The sequence below is a fragment of the Labeo rohita genome, chromosome 24 (genome assembly GCF_022985175.1).
Source record: "Labeo rohita strain BAU-BD-2019 chromosome 24, IGBB_LRoh.1.0, whole genome shotgun sequence".
Taxonomy (NCBI): domain Eukaryota; kingdom Metazoa; phylum Chordata; class Actinopteri; order Cypriniformes; family Cyprinidae; genus Labeo; species Labeo rohita.
In genome coordinates, this window is record NC_066892.1 from 13,464,942 (window position 1) to 13,474,814 (window position 9,873).

Below are 9,873 nucleotides of genomic sequence, written 5' to 3' on the forward strand. Positions count from 1 at the left end.
CGGTAACAGCAGGTTAAAAGTACTATGCCCAGCACTTTCGCTTCTCTAAACAATTGCCTTGCTTTAAAACATCAACACACAAGCGCTGGAATGCACTCCTCCACACATAATGAGAGCGTTTGTGTTATCACAAGACACGCACAAGGAACTTTAATGCCTCACTGGGTGCCTCCTAATCTATGGCTGCCGTAAATTAAGGCTAAATCTCACTTCTCACCCTCTTCTCAACGATCGTACTCCCTGATAGCGTGTAAACGCATTGATGTGTTAAGTGTTTAATGGTGTTTTGTCAGTAGAAAGCATTTGTTTGAATGCACTTATGTCTAAAAGTGATTTTATGCCATTTACAATTCTTTGAATTCTATGCATACATACAGCTTAAAGGGATACAGAAAAGAAATCTGTCATTATTTACTCACCCTCATGTCGTTTCAAACATGTGTGACTGACTTGCTTGTGAAAAACAATTCTTTTTGAGAAAGTTGAATGAAAACTGGCTCCATAATGACAGGAAACGCCACTATAAACGTATCATAAATGTGGTTCATATGACTTTAGCACTATATTGCACTATACAAGTTTAATGAAATCACACAATAACTTTTGTGTGAAACAGACAGAAATTAAAAGACTGACACCCGTCCTAGCTCTCCTTGGCAAGTTCTTAAGAGAAGCTGCGATACTTTGAACAAATCATTAATTCGGATCTTTTTAATGACTCGCAGTTGATGTCGTTTCACAACACCTGTCTGAATGAATCGTTCACAAACCGGACTGATCCCATTCTCGAGTTCAGTTTACTGATTCAACAATAGTCGCTATGGTTCACAGCCCACTAAAGGCGAAGATTGTCACTACTTTAAGACACTAGAATAACTTTTGCTTGCACAAATCTATTGTATGACTTGAGAAACCTGTAATATGGCAGACAAGTAATATGAACTGCTTTTATGATGCTTTTGCAACCTTTTTGAAGCTTAAAATCCTCAGTCTCAGAGTTGTTGCATTAATTTATATAGCACTTTATACAAATTGTTTCAAAGCAGCCTCACATTAATAAACCAAAAAAAGTGTTAAAGGGATAGCTCAGCCAAAAATGAAAATTCTGTCATTAATTACTCACCCTCATGTCGTTCCAAACCCGTAAGACCTTTGTTCATCTTTGGAACACAAATTAAGATATTTTCGATGAAATCCAAAAGCTTTCTGACCTTGCATTGACAGCAACGCAGCTACCATGTTCAAGGCCTAGAAAGGAAGTAAGGACATCAGTGGTTCAACCTTAATTTCAAATGCTTTTTGTGTGCAAAGAAAACAATAATAACGACTTTATTCAACAATTTCTTCTTTTCCCTATCAGTCATCGACGCACATTCACAACAGTAAAACGACGTGTAGAGTTACGCAGATTTGGTATGACTTAAGTGTAAATAATGACTATTTTTTTTGGTGCACTGTCTCTTTAAAAGGATAGTTTACTAAAAAATAAAAAATAGTCATTAATTACTTACCCTCAGGTTATTCAAAACCTTCATTTTTCTGCTGAACACAAAAAAAGATACATTGAAGAACATTAGTAACCAAAAAGTTGACGGTAGCCATTGACTTCCATAGCAGTTGGAAGTCAATGGCTACCGTCAACCATTTGGTTATGAACTTTCTTCAAAATATAATCTTTTGTGCTAAATGGAAGAAATAAACTAAACGGAAGAAATAAACTAATACAAGTTAGGAACAACTTGTTCATTTTTAGGTGAACGGCCCCTTTAAATGCAACTTATTCAAGTTCTTTCTGATTCCACATGTATAATGAAAGGTTTGACCTTTCCAAAAAGCTTAGCACTGTTTTTTTGCAGTTGTATTGACATGAACTTCCTTGACATGTTTACCACAAGTGGACTTGGAGTAGACAAATGCAGGTCATGAGACAGGTGAGATGAATGGGGTGTCAAATGTAGCATTACTTGACGCTTCCCATGCCTGAAGCAGGCAGGGCGTGTCTGCCTCCTAACTTTCCACTGACAAAAAAGAGAACTGGGTCGTATTATGGTAGGTGGTATCAGTAACCAAATAAAAATAATAAATCACATACGGCAAACCTACCAGACTGATTTAAGAGGTTATTGCTTCAGTGAACATCTTCTCTCTACACACGTGGTTGTGTGTGTGCGAGTGTGTTTGAGAGTATGCAGATATATTGATGCTAGTCCAGACCGATAAAGCCCCATAATCAGATTAGGACGGGGAGAGGGGTGCTGCACATGTTATCATGAGGGTTTGAGCGAGTGCAATCTTGTCCGGAGAGATGAGGAAAGCTAGCGTTCTTGCATTTTCACTGTCAAACTCTGTGAAAGGATCAACATTGGGTGAGTCAAATGAAATCTTTTCACTCTCACTCCAAATGTTGAATATAAACACAAGATAATCAACAAAGATATAAATAAAGCAGAAAGTCTGGATGGCTCAAGGGCGGTGTTGCCGTCGTAAGCCAAAATAAAAAAAAAGCTTGTTGCGATTGTGGCTCTGGTAGTTTTCCTGTTGCTGTTTAAATAAAGCAAGCATTGACTTCATTCCATAGTGATGTGACAGCATGGCAAGACTTGCTCATCTTGACGGGCAGATTCAGAAAACTTGTGTGGTCGGTTGTTCTTAGGAATTTCCTTAGTCAGAAAGCATCATTTTGGGCTTGTCTGTTTTTATTTGTGTTGTGTGAAGTCATTCTTCACAGCTGCCACCTTCATTTTAAAGGGACAGTTCACTCAAAAACTATAGTATCATGTCATTCCAGTCCAGTATTTCTTCTCTGTTTTTTTTTTTCTGTTCCTACAATTAACCCTGAGGCATTTTTTAGAAAGTGTTCTTTTGTTTTCCTCAGAAGAAAACATACAGGTTTGGAACAACATAATGACTTAATGACATAATTTCGACGAAATTAGATATTTTTAAAATGAGCTGTCCCTTTAAGAACTGTGATTTTACGATACATTTTTTTAGTTTTGTTTTAAAGCTCCGGGTTCACTGCGATTGTTTGTAGGGTTTGCGATTGTATTTCATAATGACAGTAAAATAATAATAATAAAATATAGCTGGAAGCAGTGATTACCGGGGTTCAATTGCTTTAAGGCATTTAAGCATATATGAAAAAAGACATTGATTTAAGCGATTACAGGCTTGCTAAATAATGATTTTAAAAAAGCATTTTGGGCAAATCCAGGTTATTTATTATATCACTAGTTCGCAAAAGTAGGTTTTGACTGACAGCAGTGGTTCTAGAGGCAAAGTTGTTCAGAATGAGGAGTTCCATCATATGATACAAATATTGGATGTTTGTGCGAAAAACCACACAATGTAGAGTCAATTACGTTTTTGAAAAATGTGACATGGACCCTCACAGTGGCCGATTTCTTTGAAATTTCTCAAAGACCTTTAGGAATTAACCATTAACCTTGTCTAATAGGTGTTCAAAATTCATTGGCCAATGGCGGCCATGTCTTTTTGAGATACGCAAATGTCCTTATAGACACTTGTGGGACTTTGGACCAAGACCGTGCTCAGTGATTTTCATGTTGATAGGACAAATGGTTGAGTAGGTTTACCCATTTTTCTGTTTTTTTCCCACTTATAGTGCCAAGCTCCGTGATTATTCCCCATCCTCCGCCACCCTTGAGTTGAATCAACTTAAAATTTTAAGGCAGCTGGGTTACTTACCCATCTGTTAAGTTTAGCAAACACAAACATCTAAGTTGTTACTTAGTACAACTTAACATTTCAAGTTGAATAAACTTATTTTAGTTGACTGAACTTAAAATTTTAAGGCAGCAGGGTAACAAATTATTTTAAGCTGACTCAACAAATTGTTTCAAGTCTCTACGACTTACAGTTTGATCTGCACGATCAATTTTGCGTGGACATCGCTGATCCTTGGCCATCCTAACAATTACAATAAGGTTTCAGTGCTACGCACTTGAACCCCTAATTATTATCTTTAATACAAAAATTATTACATAAGAAATATATAAGAAATATTACAACAAGAAAAAATACTTTACAATATACCTATAAAATTACAAAATGCTTTTTTATGGTAGAAAACCATAGGGAGCCCTTATTAGCTTCCCTTTGTTCCCATATCTAAGCCGTATCACGTTTAATGGTTTTATTTCCTTATGTTTTACGTCCCTATGTATGAACCCTATGTTTAATGTCTTAGTGATTAAAAAGTGTTCTTCCTTGTGCTAAAACCCTTACATAAGTAGTTTTATTTCTTGGCACAAGGAAGTTGTTTATCAAGCAGCATAAATTCCTAAAATCCTCCTCCATCTGGAGATGGATAATGAGTAAAATAGTTTTTGACTGCTGTATGTATGCATCATAAAGGCGTGCTTGTCTTTAAGCGTCATGTCAGCGTAGTTAGTATGCGTGCATTTGTGCATATTACTTGTAGGTGTGTTTTGGGTGTATTAGTGGATTCCGCAGGCATGCTTGTGTTTATGTTTGTCTGAGTACATGTTTAGGGAGTTTAGTTTGAGCCTGACTCCAGCTGGTAGCTGCATAGAGCTTGTTTGGGCTTTTAATTAATTTTTACTCGGCAACAGTGACAACACAGAGGAGGAAGAATAGGAGAGAAGTTCAGAGACATTGGACATGTGAGTAGACTGAGGAGTGACTTGGAAGTTGAGTTAATTGCATTCTTTTAAAGCTCTAGTTAAACAAAAAGGTCAAGTGGCAGCTTCTTCCTCATGCCTCGGTGGAGCTGAGTGTTTGTGGGTGGCAGGACTTGATGTCATAGAATCAGTCTATGCTCACACAAAATGACTTAAGGTCAAAAGGCACAAATGGTTAATCTATACAGTGGTCCCAGGAAGTATTTGAACACTCAGTCTACAGTTAATAAATGAACGTTTGCATTAAATAACAAAAGTGGCATTTATTGTAAAGAACGATGGCAGAGAAACACATTTCAATTAATACATGTTTCAAAATGAAGACTAAAATATAATTCTGATGGTTAAACAGTAATTGACATAGTTAATCTTATGAACTTTGAAGTTGAAGTGGTTGAACAATCAAAGATCACATTTAATCTACACTGTAAATATTAGGGCTGGGTAAAAATATATTGATTTCTTGATTATAATTGATTCTCATTTTAAATACCAAGAATTGGTACGAAACAATATTGATTCTTAAATACCAAGAATTGATTAGTCTAGCCTGTTTTCAAAGATTAAATGGAACACTGTAGCACCGCCTACCATTCAATAATCACAATAAGCTTTATGCCTTGTTACATTTGAAATGAAACAAAGTCTTAGATTTCAAATTCTGTCCATTTTATTACAATGTTCAAAACATAAATACAGTTTTGGCGCTGTTTAATGTGACAGATCATTGTTCAAGAAAAATAAACTTGTCTCCACTTTAATAAATTGTCTCCTCCACTTTAATACCAGTTTCAGCACAAATTAAATATAAATGAATATCTGGTGTGTGTTAAAAGAAAGTGTCTTACAACTGTCTTATGTAATCGCTCAATTAGTGTTTCAACAGTGGAAAGACGTCAGTATGACAGCTTGTAAATAATCTGTCCATAAACCATAAACCATAAACTCGCTAGTCAGCTAGAAAAATGAACTAAAGAGAGCGTTTTGCAAAATATATGCACCATATAACATATTCTAATTTTTACTGTTCTTCAGTTTTTAATTTGTTTGAATAAATCTGTCAACTTTTTAGGACTGCCACCATTTAAATGTTTATTTCACAACAACAAATTGGAGTAGAAATATAATTAAGTAATTGTAACTTCATTATTATAATTATATATTTTTTGTTCTTATATTTGTATACAAATCAGTTAATTTTAACCTTTAACCAATTTTATAGTAATGTAGTACCAGCTGACTCTCATGTATATTTTACAGCATTAGTTGTGAGATTTTTTTCCTTGAGAACATTTGGCATGTATTGTACCTGATATATATCCAAAATAATCCATATTGAATCGAATCAAATTGGCAATTGAATCAATCGCAAACTTATGAATCAGAATCAAAGAATCGTGAAATTTGTGTCAACTCAGCGTTATATATTTAGTTTTCCACAGTTTCCTCAACAACTGACACAATTGTGACCCTGGACCATGAAACCAGTCATAAGTAGCACGGGTATATTTGTAGCAATAGCCAATAAAACATTGTATGGGTCAAAAGTCATTAGGATATTAAGATCATGTTCCATGAACATATTTAGTAATTTTCTACCGTAAATATATTAAAACTAAATATATTAAAATGATTACTAATATGCATAGCTATTTTAACAACTTTAAAGGCAATTTTCTCAATATCAAGATTCTAGATTTTCAAAAGGTTGCATCTCGGCCATATTGTCCTAACAAACCATACATCAATGGAAAGCTTATTTATTCAGCTTTCAGATGATGTATAAATCTCATTTTCAAAAAATGGACCCTTATGACTGGTTTTGTGGTCCAGGGTCACAATTTATTAGTTTTTAGTTTTATAAATTATTTCATTTGTGCCCTTTTATGAACAAAATTATATTGGTATTAAAATGGATATGATTTATTTGTGATTAAACAGTTTATCAGCACATTGTACATCTGTTCATTCTTACTCTGCAACGAATGGGTTAAAGTAGCTCAACTTTCTAAAGTGGACCCCTCTCTCCACACTCAGAATATGGCTAGAAAACCTCGGCCAATTTATTGCATTAATCACAATGGATTAGAAGTTTTCATTGCTTAGTCATGCTCACAGAATCCTTTCATCACAGTGAACATCGCACCAGGCAACAACGTCCACACCCTGGTGTAGAGGGGCCTCTCTTTCTTAGGAAAAAGGGCATAGCTTAAATCTTGTACAGGAAATTTTACAGCAGTGTAATCTACTTGTGAGCAAAGCTTTCATGCTACTTACTGACAACTGCCAATTTGCCAGATAAAGGCATTATTCATCCACAGGAGGAACGTTGAAGCTTGATTTACACTTGTGGGTGGATCACAAGCTTTAAATTGCTTCACCTGTGCTGGGTTTTATTATTGCATAGGTCAAGTAATCAAACAGGTTGAAAGTTCTTTCATAATGTGACTTATCAATGTTATGGTTATCACAAGGGTGTTGTATTGTTTCAATAAAGTGTAAAGCTAAAATTCTTTCAGACAAAACAATGGGTCATTTGTTGTCTTACTCCACGTCACATGGTTTGTGTTCTTTGTTCCAAGAATTGATGTAGTTTTGTCAGAATGTTCATCAAGATTAAACTTTCTTTAATCTGGTTCTGCAGGCACCTTCGTCAGACCCGCAGGGCTCCTCTACCAGCAATGACCCGCAGAGTGACTCTTTGACAGAGGAGCAGCTGATGAATCCAAATCTGAGGTCTGGTTGCACGGTCCATATGCAGCCAGTCCTGTCCGAGCCCTACTATGAGGAGAACCGACTTAACAGACTGAATTCTCAAGCCCAGAGTGTTCCCGTGATTGCCGATGGCCAGGCCATGCTGTATCCCTCCAGGACTGTACGTCTGTTTTCCACCCAGACAAAATGTGAGGACAGTGCTTCGCACAGAGGACCACCCGTCACTCCACAGGCTTGGTCTGGATTGTCTAGTTTTCGTGTCATGGGTTCTTTCAAAAAACTGCGGACTTCTGTGCTGCAAGGAATCCAGAACCGGAGCAATGCGATGGCAGCCGGTCAAGACAGAAATCAGTCCTCAATGATTGAGGATGGTGGTAGCTTCTTAGTAACTAAACGAGAGGTCGCAAGCAATAAAATCCAGGAAAATGGATCAAATGGGAAGGCTTGGACCGGAAAGACGTCTTCGGTTTCAGATGAAGATGATTGTGAGGAGGAACTGAGTGGGTTTCAGAGGAATTCCCATTTCTCTCAAAGCATCCGCAAGGCTTATGGAGCAGGACGGATTGAATTGCTCGACATAGTCAAGACAGAGAGCCCATCAACCAATGAACCTGACCCTAGCAGTGCTGTGGAGTCCGTCATACCTTCCAAGAACCTTGAGACTCAAGAAAATGTCAAGGTTCTCAAAAGACTAAGCAAAAGTGTAGATAATCTCCACGTCTTCAAGAGTCCTTTTAGACGGAAAGTCACCTCAGCCGAGCCACAGAACCCAGAATGCCCCAATACTATAATTCTTCAGAGGACCAGCAGTTCTTCTTCGGTTGACTCGCAGGAACCTGGTTCAGGTCAACGTCAAAGCCCATGGAGGCGTGGACATTTGCAAAAGCTTGTTGGAAGTTTAACAGACCTGTCGGTCAAGCGTAAAAACACACCAGGCCCTTCCTCCAAACCACCTCTGTCACCTCTCAGTCAGCTACATGATGACTATTCCCGCAGAATCCCATGTGTACCAACGAGTGGGCGCCAGCGGAGGCCTTCACCCACACCCAGCAAGGCCCAGGAAGCCAACACTCACAAACACATCCCAACTTTACATCCCGCACCCTCCTGCCCCGCCGTTTTTAGTTTCAATCTAAATGACTCTCTGGAGCCTCCTAGCAAAACAACAGCCCTAGTAAGTGGCTATGTTCAGGTGGCTGTGTCCTCAACAGATTTCTGTTCAGATGCCCCAGACTCTCCGATGGAAAAATACTGTGAACCTATGGAGTGCCATCAAAATGGAATTAATAACCACTACTCTCAAATGCCCAAGCAGTGCTCAAGCCCCAGTCAAAAGCAGACAGCCAATGGCGTTAACCCTAACTTGGAGGTAAGACAATCCTAATAAGTCCATATGTGACCCTGGACCACAAAACCAGTCTTAGGTTGCACGGGTATATTTGCAGAAATAGTCAGAAATACATTGTATGGGTCAAAATGATTGATTTTTAATTTATGCTAAAAATCATTAGGATATTAAGTAAAGATCATGTTCCATGAAGATATTTTGTAAAATTGATTAGTAATATGCATTGCTAAGAACTTCATTTGGATAACTTTAAAGGTGATTTTCTGAGTGTTTTTTTTTTTTGTTTGTTTTTTTTTGCCCCCTCTTATTCCAGATTTTCATGTAGTTGTGTCTCAGCCAAATATTGTTCTATCCTAACAAACCATACACCAATGGAAAGATTATTTATCAGATATAAATCTCAGTTTCAAAAAACTGACCCTTATGACTGTTTTTTTTGGTCCATGGTCACATATTGTCAAACTTAAACTGGCCTTCGGCTTCAATGCAAGTTTAGATCTACACACAACATATGTGGCGTAATGTCAGTTACCACAGAAAAAAAATATGGTTCTCAATATAAAAAAGTTTAGCAAGTACATTCACAGTTGTAATTAAACTACAATGAAGTTTTGCGTAATTGTGCTTTGTCCAAGACACAATGTGCAACTGAATATTTGAATGATTTAATACACATTGTGTGTCAAACTGTCAAGGTTTATTGTAGTTGGGGTAGTTACGTACTTGCTGTACAAAACCAATCTACAATTGTTTGTTCAAGCTGTCGGACAAAAGTGTTTATATTACATTTTAGGAAGACAAACTTTTGAAGTGCATGTAAAAGCCTTTGGTTTGTAATATGGTCTATTTTCACTCATGTCGGGACCAGGACCAATACCTTAGCCGTGTATGGACACAACCACCCTACCATGATAAAAATCCATTCACTCCGTTTTTTAATCTTCGAAAAACCTAACCACTCTCAATTATCAAGCCGTTTTGATTTTCTGAGCAATATGACGTCATATTGCTCAAGCCCCGTCCACAACCACTGATGGACTGTCCTGTATTAGCATACTTCCACACTCACCCAGTTGTACGCTTTCCATCATTTTGTCCGCACTCGAGCAGCCGTATCAACAACAAGGTCTTGTGAGCAGTGCAGGT